This window comes from Emydura macquarii, unplaced genomic scaffold, assembly GCF_026122565.2.
Source record: "Emydura macquarii macquarii isolate MOO-44397 ecotype Brisbane River unplaced genomic scaffold, CSIRO-AGI_Emac_v2 contig_3450, whole genome shotgun sequence".
NCBI lineage: Eukaryota > Metazoa > Chordata > Testudines > Chelidae > Emydura > Emydura macquarii.
The window spans coordinates 768568-781321 of NW_027133587.1; the positions used below are offsets into that span (position 1 = coordinate 768568).

At 48.1% G+C, this 12754-nt stretch overlaps 1 pseudogene; it reads right to left on the minus strand.

Moving 5' to 3' along the window:
* Positions 1-12754, minus strand: part of LOC137144292 (zinc finger protein 850-like) — a 275276-nt pseudogene that overhangs the window by 237988 nt on the left and 24534 nt on the right.

Consider the following 12754-nt stretch of genomic DNA (forward strand, 5'->3'; position numbering starts at 1 on the left):
ATGGTTATTGTGCCTCAGAATGTCAAAATAGGTATTTGCAAGAATTGCCCACCAGCAATCTATGGAGGTAGAATTACGGAAGGGAGGCCCCTTATGAAAATTGGCCACAGGATCCTTTTGGTTACCCTCGGTTATGAGTCAGTGGGCCAGAAGAGAGGGAAAACTATTGGATACCAGGGGTGTAGTGCCTGGAACCCCCAATAATGGGTCTGCCTATCCATACCTTCCTCCGTAGAACCATGCAGCAGAACTACCACAGTGGGAACATGAATTTGGGATGAATTAGAAAATACCACCTGAGTTCTATACAATGGACAACGTGTTTGTGTATCATCGTGGAAGGAGGTATTCTGGGAGGATGGGAGTACTAGCAAACTCCCTGTAAATGAATGCAAATGCAAAGTAAGTGTTACCATACATATTACTACCAAAAAATCCAAGGGTACAGTCCAACTCTCACTGCCAGTCTAACAGAATTTTTAGTGAGCCTTGGGTTAAATTGGTCTGAAATAACTGATCATTTGTTACAGGGAGCAAAAGTAATCCAGTTCCTGCAGCAAACAAAGCAAGATGCTGGAAACAGGACTATTCAAATTTCACATTATAATAAGAAAATGATTAGAATTGTTAAGGCAGAAAAAAAACCTTACTGCATATCATTGGTATGATGTTTTTACTGGATGGTCCCCCACCTCTACAGGGATAATGTCTATTATACTACACCCATTGTTAATTGTTTTAGTGTTAAGTTGTATTTGTTTAATTAGTATGTGTGCCATGTGTTGTTGGATAAAAAAAATGTTGGCCCAATCCTGTTTTCACAAAATACTAAAAGAACAGAACCAGAAACACCCCCCCCCTTCCAACCAAGAGGCATTTCAGCCTGATACACTGTACCTTTAAAAAAAAAAAAAAGAAAAAAGAAAAAAGAGGACTGGCTATGACAAAGGTGCCAATTGCACCCAGACACTTTGTGGCACTCCCCAGATGGCCGCCTGGTAGCGCCCAAGGCCCTTTTACCCTACTTACCCATGTGACCTACTCTGTGGCTCATACGAGCAAAGGGGGGATGATAATAGCAGTACAACACGATTGGTTTGCCCCACATTTTTCTTCTATAGCACAGCAGTACAGCAGCACCCATCCTATTTGTCTAGCCCATAACATAGGCCAAAGGGAAAAGACCAAACCTTCAGCACACCCCACTCCGTAGGGTCCCTTTGTGAACTTGCCAATGGATTTCATTCAAATGCCTAAATGTTGTAACTTTGAATATGTGTTAGTCATAGTTGATATGGTTTCAGGATGGGTAGAAGCATATCCTTGTAGGCAAGTGGATGCAGTAACTGTCGCCAAGAAACTGTTGAGGGAATTTATATCTAAGTTTGGGTTGCCCCTCATTCTGGACAGCGATAGAGGGACCCACTTCACGGGACAGGTCATTCAGAACATATGTAAAGTCTTAGGAATCCAACAACACCTGCACTGTGCATATCACCCCCAGTCTAGCGGAGCTGTAGAAAGAAAGAATTCAGACTTGAAAACTAGATTAGCCAAAATATGTGCAGAAACCAGCTTGAAGTGGTCAGATGCCTTATCCACAGCTCTTGTGTATATTAAAAATACTGTCAACAGAAAACATGGACTATCTCCACATGAGATCCTTATGGCCAGATCCATGAAATTGCCACACACCCCACCGCCAAACCCGCAAGAATTGGATCTACATTTAATGGATGATGTAATACTGAACTATTGTAAATTATTAATGAAGTGTGTCAAGTCTATCTACTCACAGGTTCAAGAAGCCCTTCCAGCACCTGCAACGGAACCATGCCACTCTCTCCAACCTGGAGATTGGATCTGCGTAAAGATCCACCAACGACAGAATGCATTGCTGCCTCTGTGGAAAGGACCTTATTTAATGTTGCTAACCACTAATACCGCTGTGCGATGTCAAGGATACCCTTGGATGTCAAGGACCCAAGCATGTCAAGGATACCCTAACTGGGTTCACGCTGGGTTCACATTGCAAAAAGACTCCACCGCCGTTAGACCCAAGGGCAATAGAATTTCGGTCTCCGTTGGTGAACCCCAACTCAACAAACCCTGAAACTTTGAAAGATCGCAGTGAGAACCCCTCCCTCGACCATCTGTTCTCGACCAATACCAATGAAACTCCAAAGCATCAATGCAGTCTAAGACCATGAAAACCATAAGAGACTCTGGTGACGCTAAAATGAAAACCTTAGCTGTTATCTTATCCCTAACCCTTTCATTTGTCTTTCTGACTGGGACTCTAACCTCCTTGTGAAACTGTCCCAATCTATTGCCAACCAGAATAATCACAGTAATTGCTGGATCTGCACTCACGGACCAACACACCCAAAGCAAGGTATCCCATTAGTGGCTATACCCGCATCGCTAGACAAAAGGGCCTCAGATGACAACAGCACCCACCTTATATTACAGCCCCTTTTTCCTTCGCTAGGGGTAAACGAGTTCAAAAAGGCAGTGGTCAACCTTTCTGCTACCATAGAAGCAATGGGAAATGCTACTATGGATGCTATTCAATCCTTACAAGAAGAAGTTTCCCAACTGTCTCAAGTTGCTACCCAAAAACGTATGGCCATAGATTTTCTTTTAGCCTCCCAGGGCGGAGTATGTGCCTTAATAAATTCAAGCTGCTGTATGTATGTGGACCAGGATAAAAGGATTGAGACAGATATTCACAAAATTCAATCTCAGCTCAGGATATTGCACCAGGTAGCCTCAGAAAACACTAACTGGAGCTTTAAAGAAATGTGGTCCTGGTTAATCTCCTGGCTACCTGACACAGGAACTTTAGGAAAGAAAATTATGTATGGTATCTTTTCAATCTTAATAGTCATGATTGTTATATATGTTATTGTAGTACTCTTACGATATTGTTTAAAGTTATGTTTGAAACAGTTTACCCGAAACCCTAAAACGAGATTAAACTCCGAGACCAGAAAAGGAAATGTACCTGCTGTATTCTGAACTGCTCCAAAGGGAAGAGGAGAACAACAAAGAAATCCAGTAACTAATGGACATTGCTGTTTCGCTGTGAAAGTCCAAACCCTTCAAAGGACCCATGCATTCCAGCCGGCCCTTAATTGCCTGTCAAATCACGCTTGGCTTAATGTAACCTGTGTATTTGAATAAGCTTTTGACTTTTTTTTATTTTGTCTTTTAGGAATGTTTAACCATACACTACCCTAGTCTCTCCTCAAAGACCGTGCCTGTAGTTTTAGGTATAATTGTCCAAGCAATAAACCACCTCCCTTGCCTCCTCGTAGCATGCCCAGTGGATAAGGCATTGGACCAATCTGGAGCCAGGGCCTCCTGTACCTGTGCCCCACTGGCCAGTGTGCAGGAAGGATAGGTGCCTGGACCTCTCTTTGGATGAGAGTGAGGGAGTGTGGGAAAGTTTAAGGTATAGCGGGACAAGTATTTGAACCTAGACTACAGGAAATGGCTTCGTGGCACAGGCAAACTGAGAGTGTATTTAGTAAAATTTTAGCTCGAAATTTTGATACTTCCATGGTTCCCTCTCTTATAGTGAATTGTGTAAGGAGCAACAGGTAACTATGCCCTGTCTGGCCAAAATCTTTGTGAGAATATAACTCCTGAAGTTGTACTAAAAGTACAAAAGGGGGAGAATGTGGAATCACAAAAATTCACTCAAGACGCCTTAGACTGGAACTGTGATAGAAATGCTAAATTCGGGCAGCATGTCCTAGAACTACAATAGAAATACAAAATCGTTGGCCTATGTTGTAAGACGTTAATTACCTTTGTAATAGCACCCAGCCATACCCTGTCAGATAGATAACAAGTGACTGTATGTGACTCGGGACTCACTGGCACCAAAAGAATCACCAGGACATGCTGGCACCGTGAGAACCCCACTCTGTGTTATAAGTGCCCTATGCGCGGTAAATGACCTGTTAAGCATAAGAAACTCCACTATACGATCTATATGTAAAAAGGAATCTTAAAAAACTTATAAAAGCCATCTGTATTTTGTACCAAGGTGAAGATCCAGAGATCAGCACAGGGATGTGCTGTCTGGGCTTCCCTATAGCTATAGCTTCCTGTGTGTATGTCACAATTAAAGTTCTGCTCGATCCAACCCTAAAAGAGAAGCTGCATGATCTTTTCCACAACAAGCGTTCTAGTCAAATCTTTGGCCTTAGTTGGAGTACTTTTACACTTCTCTGGAGTAGAATTCTTCACCAACCATACAAAATAGCAGTGGTGATAGTGAGGTATAACTACCCCATATATGCTCATTTATTTCCCAATTAACCTCGTGGCACAGATTTAAGATAGGGACTAAACACAGGTGTGGTTCAGAATCCCTGGAAGACACCAAAGGTCAAGAAGCTATTAAAAATAGGTAGCTTTCTGCAACTATATCACATTCAACACTGATGTCACTTCAAACACATGTGCAGCAGCATCCAGGATGAACTCAACAGAAATGTCACTTCCATTCTTTCCATCTCTACCTAGATAGGATTGCATGTCCCAAATAATAGGCAACATGTACCTGATTTGGAAGGAGATATCTCCAGGAATGACTACCTCCAGGCCCTGCGCCACAACTGCTTAGGGAGAGAAATGCACAGATACTTTGCCTAGTGCCAAGTAATTTACTAGGGGATACACTTTGTAGCAAATGGTCATTTGTCCAAAAGTCCAGAAGAAATCTGAGCTACATCTTGTCAAATAAGACTAATATCCAGTTATGAAACCAAATGACATTTAGGAAAGAGAGAGAAACCCACAACACAGATGGGTGTAAGACATTTTCAGTTTCATATAAAATGGAATTCCAGAGCAAGATACATATGATGACTCAAAATAAAAACAGAGTCTTGCATTCTCTGATGCATTCAAAGCTTCTTCATTCAACATCACCTTATTATTATTAAGTCTTGTTATTTACAAGACATTTCACATCATTGTAACAGGAAAAAACAGCCAGCCCTCCCATCTGCAAATAATACTCCCGGCTCAGCAGGAAAAAGATCAAAAGCAGCTTTGCCAATATATAGAAACGGGGACTGAAGCACAGAACAATTACTCTGTGTTTGGGATCCATTCAAATTTCCCCTGCCGCTCTTTGACACTCCAGCCTCAATAAGGCTGACTGAGAATCAAAGTGTGATACCTAGCACAGAAAGCAGGGAACAGGGCATCACTCTGGGAGGTGGAGAGATAGTGTATGAGGAGGATAAACTCTCTTGTGGCTGACACAGAAACTAACCTTGCTGGGCTGAGGGGGAATTGAGATGGCGATGGGGAAGGAGGGAATTCCTCTGACTCACCCTATCTTCTTCTGATGTGACTGAGGGAGGAATGAAATTCTTTGTACCCCCTTCCTGCTCTTTGTTATAGTTCCATATATTTTAACTGAGGAAAATGGTAAAAAAAAGAAAAAAGCACAACCTGAAACAACGTGTGAGCAACAGGGAAGGAGACAATTTGTACCCAAAGGGGTAACTTGATGACTAACAATTGCTTTGAATTGTGGGACCCATGTAACGGAGACGCTCACACTTTGTTTTGCATAGGAAAAGTGATGGAGTCTAGGTCAGGGGATGGGGAAATCTTATGCCAAGCACTGTACCAGAGTTATATCTGCACAGCCACTATAGTTATGTTTTTACACCTAGATCACTAGCTTCAGCAACTAACTCTGTGTTCAGTCCTAGTGGATATAAGGCACAGGTAGTTTTTGCTGCAGTGTAGCTTGTTGAGATCAAACCTCTCCCCCACCTGGGGCTGATGAACATTCCTGGCAGGAGGGACACACACTCTCCTAACTCAAAAGGGAAAGGAGTTGATAGAAAAGATCACAGGATGGACCCCAAAGAAGGGTGAGGTCCAAAAGCAAGACACAGGCAACTGATCTGGGGGAGCTCAGAGGCCATGGTGCAGATGGGTGCAAAGCTCACTGTATCAGAAATAGCAAATATAATTTAAAAAAAAAAAAGAAATGCATCTTGGGCAGTTCTACTCAAATCAATTATTACAGTCCTCTCCCACATGGATTTTCTGATGTGTACTAAGACATGTCTTCTGACTGAAGCTTTTCCCACACTCTGGGCAAGGGTAGGGTTTCTCTACCGTGTGGATTATCTGATGTGCGATGAGGGCTGAACTAAAGCTGAAGCTTTTCCTGCACTCAGAACATGAGTAAGGTCTTGCTCCAGTGTGGGTTCTCCAGTGCCTAGTAAGATGTGAGCTTTGACCGAAACATCTCCCACACTCAGGGCAAGTGTAGGGTGTGTCTCTAGTGTGAATTTTCTGGTGTGTGATAAGGTGTGAGCTCTGATTGAAGCTTTTCCCACACTCAGGGCATGTGTAGGGTTTCTCTCCCCTGTGGATTATCTGATGTGTGATAAGGTGTGACCTCTGAATGAAGCTTTTCCCACACTCAGAGCATGTGTAAGGTCTCTCTCCAGTGTGGATTCTCCTATGCGTGACGAGAATTGAACTAGAGCGGAAACTTTTACCGCATTCAGCACATGTGTAGGGTGTCTCGCCAGTGTGGATTCTCTGATGTGCGGTCAGGACCGAGCTCTGATTGAAGCATTTCCCACATTCAGCACATGTGTAGGGTTTCTCTCCAATGTGGATTCTCCCATGCCGAATAAGGCTTGCGCTCTCACTGAAACTTTTCCCACACTCGGGGCACGTATAGGGTCTCTCTCCAGTGTGGATTTTCAGGTGTCTGGTAAGGACTGAGCTCTGACTGAACCTTTTGCCACACTCAGTGCATGTGTACGGTGTCTCCCCAGTGTGGATTCTCTGATGTCTAACAAGCATTGCACTCTGCCTGAAGCTTTTCCCACACTCAGAGCACATGTAGGGTGTCTCTCCTGTGTGGATTCTCTGATGTGTCATGAGGGCTGAACTACAGCTGAAGCTTTTGCTGCACTCAGAACACACGTAAGGGCTCTTGGCTCTGTGGATTCTCTGATGTGTGATAAGGGCTGAGCTCCCATTGACGCTTCTCCCACGCTCAGGGCACATGTTGTGTCTCTCCCTCAAGTTGATTCTTCCTTTTCTAACAAGGTGTGAGTGATTACTGATGTTTTCCTCTGGCCTATGCTGACTCTCACAGGCTTTTGTTCTTTCTGGGAATGCACAATTCCTGGAGACATTCCTGTTGCATCTTCCTGATAACATCCCATGTTGTTCTACCTGCTCACCGTCTTCCCCCTGAAGATAATCCTGATTTTTCTCACTCATCATTGCATCACCTGATGGGACAGAGAGAGAATAAAGACATAGGTCACTCCCTGTGCCAGAGAGAAACAAAATCTCAGAGAGGGGAATTCAAAAAAAGTGTGAACAAACCAAAATATGTGCTGGAGAGATCCAATGTATCAGGAGCTGATTTTCCCCAAGACCCTCCCCCAGAAGAAAGAGGGGATGGGATCATTTCTGGGGCCACATCTCAGCAGAACTCTCAGGGAGAAGCGAGATTGGGGAGGGACCTGCTGCCAGTGGTCAGTCAGGATAGGTGGGAAACATGAGTGACAGCTGCCATAATGATTGCACACCTGCTGAGAAGAATCCTGAACTCAGAGAGCTCACAAAGTCTTCCTAGGACATCCCAAATGATTCCTGCCTTCACAGACAGTTTTTGAGTGAGTTTAACCAATTCCTCACCTGTGTAGGCATCTCTCAGGAGCACCTTTTTCACAGAACCCTGAAGATCAGGGATCCATGGCTCTTTCTCTCTTTCCAGCTGGGAGATCACCTCAGCTTTGGAAACCAGAAACCCTGCTCAAGGCAAAGAAAAGAAGAGAGATCAGTGGAATGTGTGGGATACTCAGCACAAAGAATATTCCATGATTTTAACCCCAGCTCATTTTTAAGCAGTAACATCCCAAGGCCAGCTCCCTTGGCTCAAAGCAGCAGGATGGTTATAATTATTATTAATCTTGTTCATTACCTTAGTAGCTAAAGGTCCCCTCCCTGCCGGTGCACTTTCATGCTGTAAAGAATCACGTATCGCTCATGTTTGTCAATATATTAATTCAAAAATATACATAATGTGTTTGGTTATTTCTAACAGGTTGTCCCAGGAGTGGATTGGGGAGACAGAACAGTATTTCCAGCAACTCCCCATAGACCCTTATTTGGTTACATTGACATCTATAAAATGAATATTAACAAGTACATAAATGAATATAATTATACCCACCCCCGTGTGTTGTTTACAGGATTACCATACAGAGGTCAGTCACATCACCTAAAAACCTATAAATTTTACACTAACATTCTTTGAAGTAAAGGCATGCCAGGGGGAGAAGGAAGATAATGCTTTCTTCCCACCAAAAAGCCTTGCACAGGATTAGCAATAGACTCATTCTCTGCACAGATGGGCAGGAAGGGAGGAGGAGAAGGGATGTAAAACAAGGTTACTTACCAGTAACTGTTGTTCTTCGAGATGTGTTGCTCATATCCATTCCAATGTAGGTGTGTGCGCGCCCCGTGCACAGATTCCCGGAACTTTTTTCCCTAGCAAGCCCCGCATGGCCAGCTCAGGCACCCCCTGGAGTGCCGCGCTCATGTCGCGGTATAAAGGGCGCTGCTGGCTGCGCGGGTCCCCAGTCCCTTCTTTCTGCCAACTCCGACAGTGGGGACGGGGGGTGGGTTTGGAATGGATATGAGCAACACATCTCGAAGAACAACAGTTACTGGTAAGTAACCTTGTTTTCTCTCTTCGAGTGATTGCTCATATGCATTCCAATGTAGGTGATTGCGTAGCCGTACCTTGGAGGAGGGTAGGAGTTATCGGTGACCTGCTCTAGACAGCACGGCTCTGCCGAACCCTGCGTCTTCCCTCGCTTGTTCCACGATGGCGTAATGCGACGTGAACGTATGGACTGATGACCAGGTCACTGCCCTGCAGATGTCCTGCAGGGGAACCCTCTCTAGAAAGGCTGCGGAAGAGGCCTGGGCCCTAGTGGAGTGCGCTCTCACCGGCCCTGGGAGGGGTACTCCTGCCTGCTCATAGCATGCTTTAATGCAGGCAGTAATCCACTTGGAGATGCGCTGGGTGGAGACAGGCAAGCCCTTCATCCTATCCGCCACAGCTACGAAGAGCTGTGTCGACTTCCGGAAAGGCTTGGTCCTCTCGAGATAGAAGGCCAAGGCTCGCCTGACGTCCAGCGAATGTCCCCTCCTTTCCTCCTCCGACCCATGGGGTTTTGGAAAGAACACAGGAAGGAAAATGTCCTGGTTACAGTGGAACTGAGACACCACCTTAGGCATAAAAGCCGGGTGAGGCCTCAGCTGGACCTTATCCTTATAAAAAACCGTGTAGGGGGGCTCCGAGGTTAACGCCCTCAGTTCGGAGACCCTTCTGGCCGAGGTGATAGCCACTAGGAAGGCCACCTTCCATGACAAGAGTAGAAGGGAGCATGTAGCCAAGGGCTCGAATGGGTGACCCATCAGCCCGTTAAGGACCAAGTTGAGGTCCCAGGGTGGCACCAGGTCCCGCACCTGAGGGAAAGTCCTCTCCACCCCCTTAAGGAACCTCACCGACATAGGGTGAGAAAACAGGGAGCGGCCCTCCATGGGTTGGTGGAAGGCCGAGATGGCTGCTAGGTGGACCTTGAGGGAGGCCAAAGCCAGGCCCTGCAGTTTAAGCTGCAGTAAGTACTCCAAGATGGCCTGAATAGGGGAGATGCTAGGGTGTAACCCTCTCGCTTCTGCCCACCCCGAAAACCTCCGCCACTTAGCTTTGTATGTTACTTGCGTGGACGGCTTCCTGCTGCCCAGGAGGACCTGTTGAACCTGCATGGAACAGGCTCTCTCTCCCTCCGTCAGCCACAAAGTCTCCAGGCGGTGAGGTGGAGGGAGGCCAGGTCGGGTGCAACAATCTCCCATGGTCCTGGGAGATCAGGTCGCACCGTCTGGGTAGCGGAATCGGTTCGGTGATGGAGAGGTCGAGCAGCATGCTGTACCAATGCTGCCTCGGCCATGCTGGGGCAATCAGGATAACGTCCGCCCTGTCCCTCTTGATTTTTAGGAGGACTTGGGGCAGGAGCGGGACAGGGGGAAAAACATACATTAACTCCCCTGTCCAGGGAACCAAAAAGGCATCGGACAGAGAGCCCGGCTCGCGACCCCTGAGCGAGCAAAACCTCGGGCATTTCCTGTTCTCCGCTGTAGTGAACAGGTCCAGACGGGGAGTACCCCACCGTTGGAAAAGGGAAGCCACTATGTCCTGGTGTAAGGACCATTCGTGGCGGGGAGAAAAAATTCTGCTGAGGCGGTCCGCCTCGCTGTTTCGTACCCCCGGGAGGTGAGAGGCAGATAAATGAAAACCGTGTCTCACCGCGAAGTTCCAGAGGTGAATGGCTTCCTGGCAAAGTGCCGAGGAGCGTGCCCCCCTGCCTGTTCATGTAGAACATGGCTGCCGTATTGTCCGTAAGGACTTGGACCACTCTGCCCCTGAGGAAGGAGAGGAAGGCCTTGCAGGCCAACCGGACCGCTCTGAGCTCGCGCACATTGATGTGCAGAGCTCTTTCCTCCAGAGACCAAAGCCCTTGGGTGCCCTGATCGTGAGAAATGTGGGATCCCCAACCCCGATCGGATGCGTCTGTGATGAGCGTCACAGATGGGGCGGACTCTCTGAAGGGGACGCCCATCATCACTTCCCTGGGGTCCCTCCACCAATCGAGGGACGACAGCACCTGTGGGGGAACCAGGACCACTCTAGTTAGAGAATGCCTGTGTGGTACATACACCGAAGTCAACCACGCCTGGAGAGGTCTAAGCCTCAATCGGGCCAGTCTCACTACATATGTAGAAGCCGCCATATGTCCCAACAGCTGCAGGCAGTGCCTGGCTGTTGTCATGGGGGACAAGTGGAGATCCGATATTATGGCTGCCATCGCCTCAAATCTTGCTTGAGGCAGGAAGGCTCTGGCTTGTACTGCATCTAGCCTGGCTCCAATAAACTCAATACATTGTACCGGAGTGAGTGTGGACTTTTGCTCATTGATAATCAGCCCCAGTCTATCACACAAGTCGCGTGTGAGGAACAGACTATGTCTCACATGGGCACTCGACCTCCCCTGATTAACCAGTCATCCAGGTAGGGGAAGACTTGAACACCTTTACGGCGCAGGTGGGCTACCACCACAGCCATGCACTTAGTAAAAACCCCAGGTGCTGAGGAGAGCCCAAAGGGTAGGGACCGAAACTGATAATGGCGTCCCGCTACCACAAACCTCAAAAACCGCCTATGGGCCGGTAATATTGAGATGTGGAAGTATGCATCCTTCAAGTCAAGGGCGGCATACCAATCCCCTGGGTCAAGGACCGGAATGATTGTGGCGAGAGAGACCATACGAAACTTAACTCGCCTAATATACCTATTTAGGCCACGGAGGTCCAGAATGGGCCTAAGGCCTCCCTTCGCCTTGGGGATTAAGAAATACTTAGAATAAAAGCCCCTGCCCTCCTCGGCCAGTGGGACTTCCTCCACTGCCCCCAACGTGAGGAGCGACCCAATCTCCTGCACCAGGAGTTGAACCGAGGCCAGATCCCCAATGGGGGACAGCCTTGGGGGGTGTTGGGAGGGGAGGTTGTAAGCTGGAGGGCGTACCCCTTAGCAATCACCTCCAGGACCCAGCGGTCCGTAGTGATGGCTTCCCATTCTGAAAGGAAAGGGCGAAGCCTGTCCCCAAACGGCCGACCAGGATCCCAGAGAGAAGGAAGAGTACTACCCTCCTGCTCTGGGTCAAAAACGTTTATTAGCCTGATTACCCCCTTTTGCAGGCCCCTGCTGGCCCCTCGCAGAGGACCCCTGGCGGCCTCCCCTGCTGGGACCGCGGTAGCGCTCACGACCCCTCCTCTGCTGGGGTGGTCGAGGAGCCGGCCTGGGCGGGGGCGGTGGTTGCCCTGGGGCCTGCGGTCTGGACTGCTGCCTGGAGGCCTGAGGAGTATACAATCCCAAAGACTTCAGGGTGGCCCGAGAGTCCTTGAGGGCGTGGAGCTTGTCGTCTGTCTTTTCCGAGAACAGACCCAAGCCATCAAACAGCAAGTCCTGGATAGCCTGCTGAACCTCTTGAGTGAGGCCAGAGGCTTGAAGCCACGAGCAGCGGCGCATCACCACCGCCGAGGCCATTGTCCTACTGGCTGTGTCCGCCGCGTCGCTAGCCGCCTGCAGCGCAGCGGTAGCCACCGCAGATCCCTCATGCAGAACCGTGGAAAAATCTGCCTCCTGGTCAGGGGGCAGCTGGGAAGCAAACCTCTGCATCGAGGCCCACAGGTTCTTATTGTACTTCCCAAACAGGGCCTGGTGGTTCGCTACTCTAAACTGCAGCGCCGCAGTAGAGTAGATCTTCCTCCCGAACAAGTCCAGCTTACGGCCCTCCTTGTCCTTAGGGGTGCTACCCTGACCCCCCTGACGGTCCCTCTGGTTGGCCGCATCGACCACCAGAGAACTGGGCGCAGGGTGGCTGTACAAAAATTCGAAAAGTTCCTTGGGGACATAATATTTTCGTTCCACCCCCTTGGAGGTGGAGGGCAGGGAGGAAGGGGTCTGCCAAAGCTTCCTCGCTATCTTCATGACATTGTCATGCACTGGCAAGGTCGCCCGGGAGGGTCCCAGGGAGCCCGAGGGCCCAAAGAGGGAGTCCTCCTCCTCAGACATGAGCTTAAACTCCATGCCCAAGTTCTCAGCAGCCCTCTT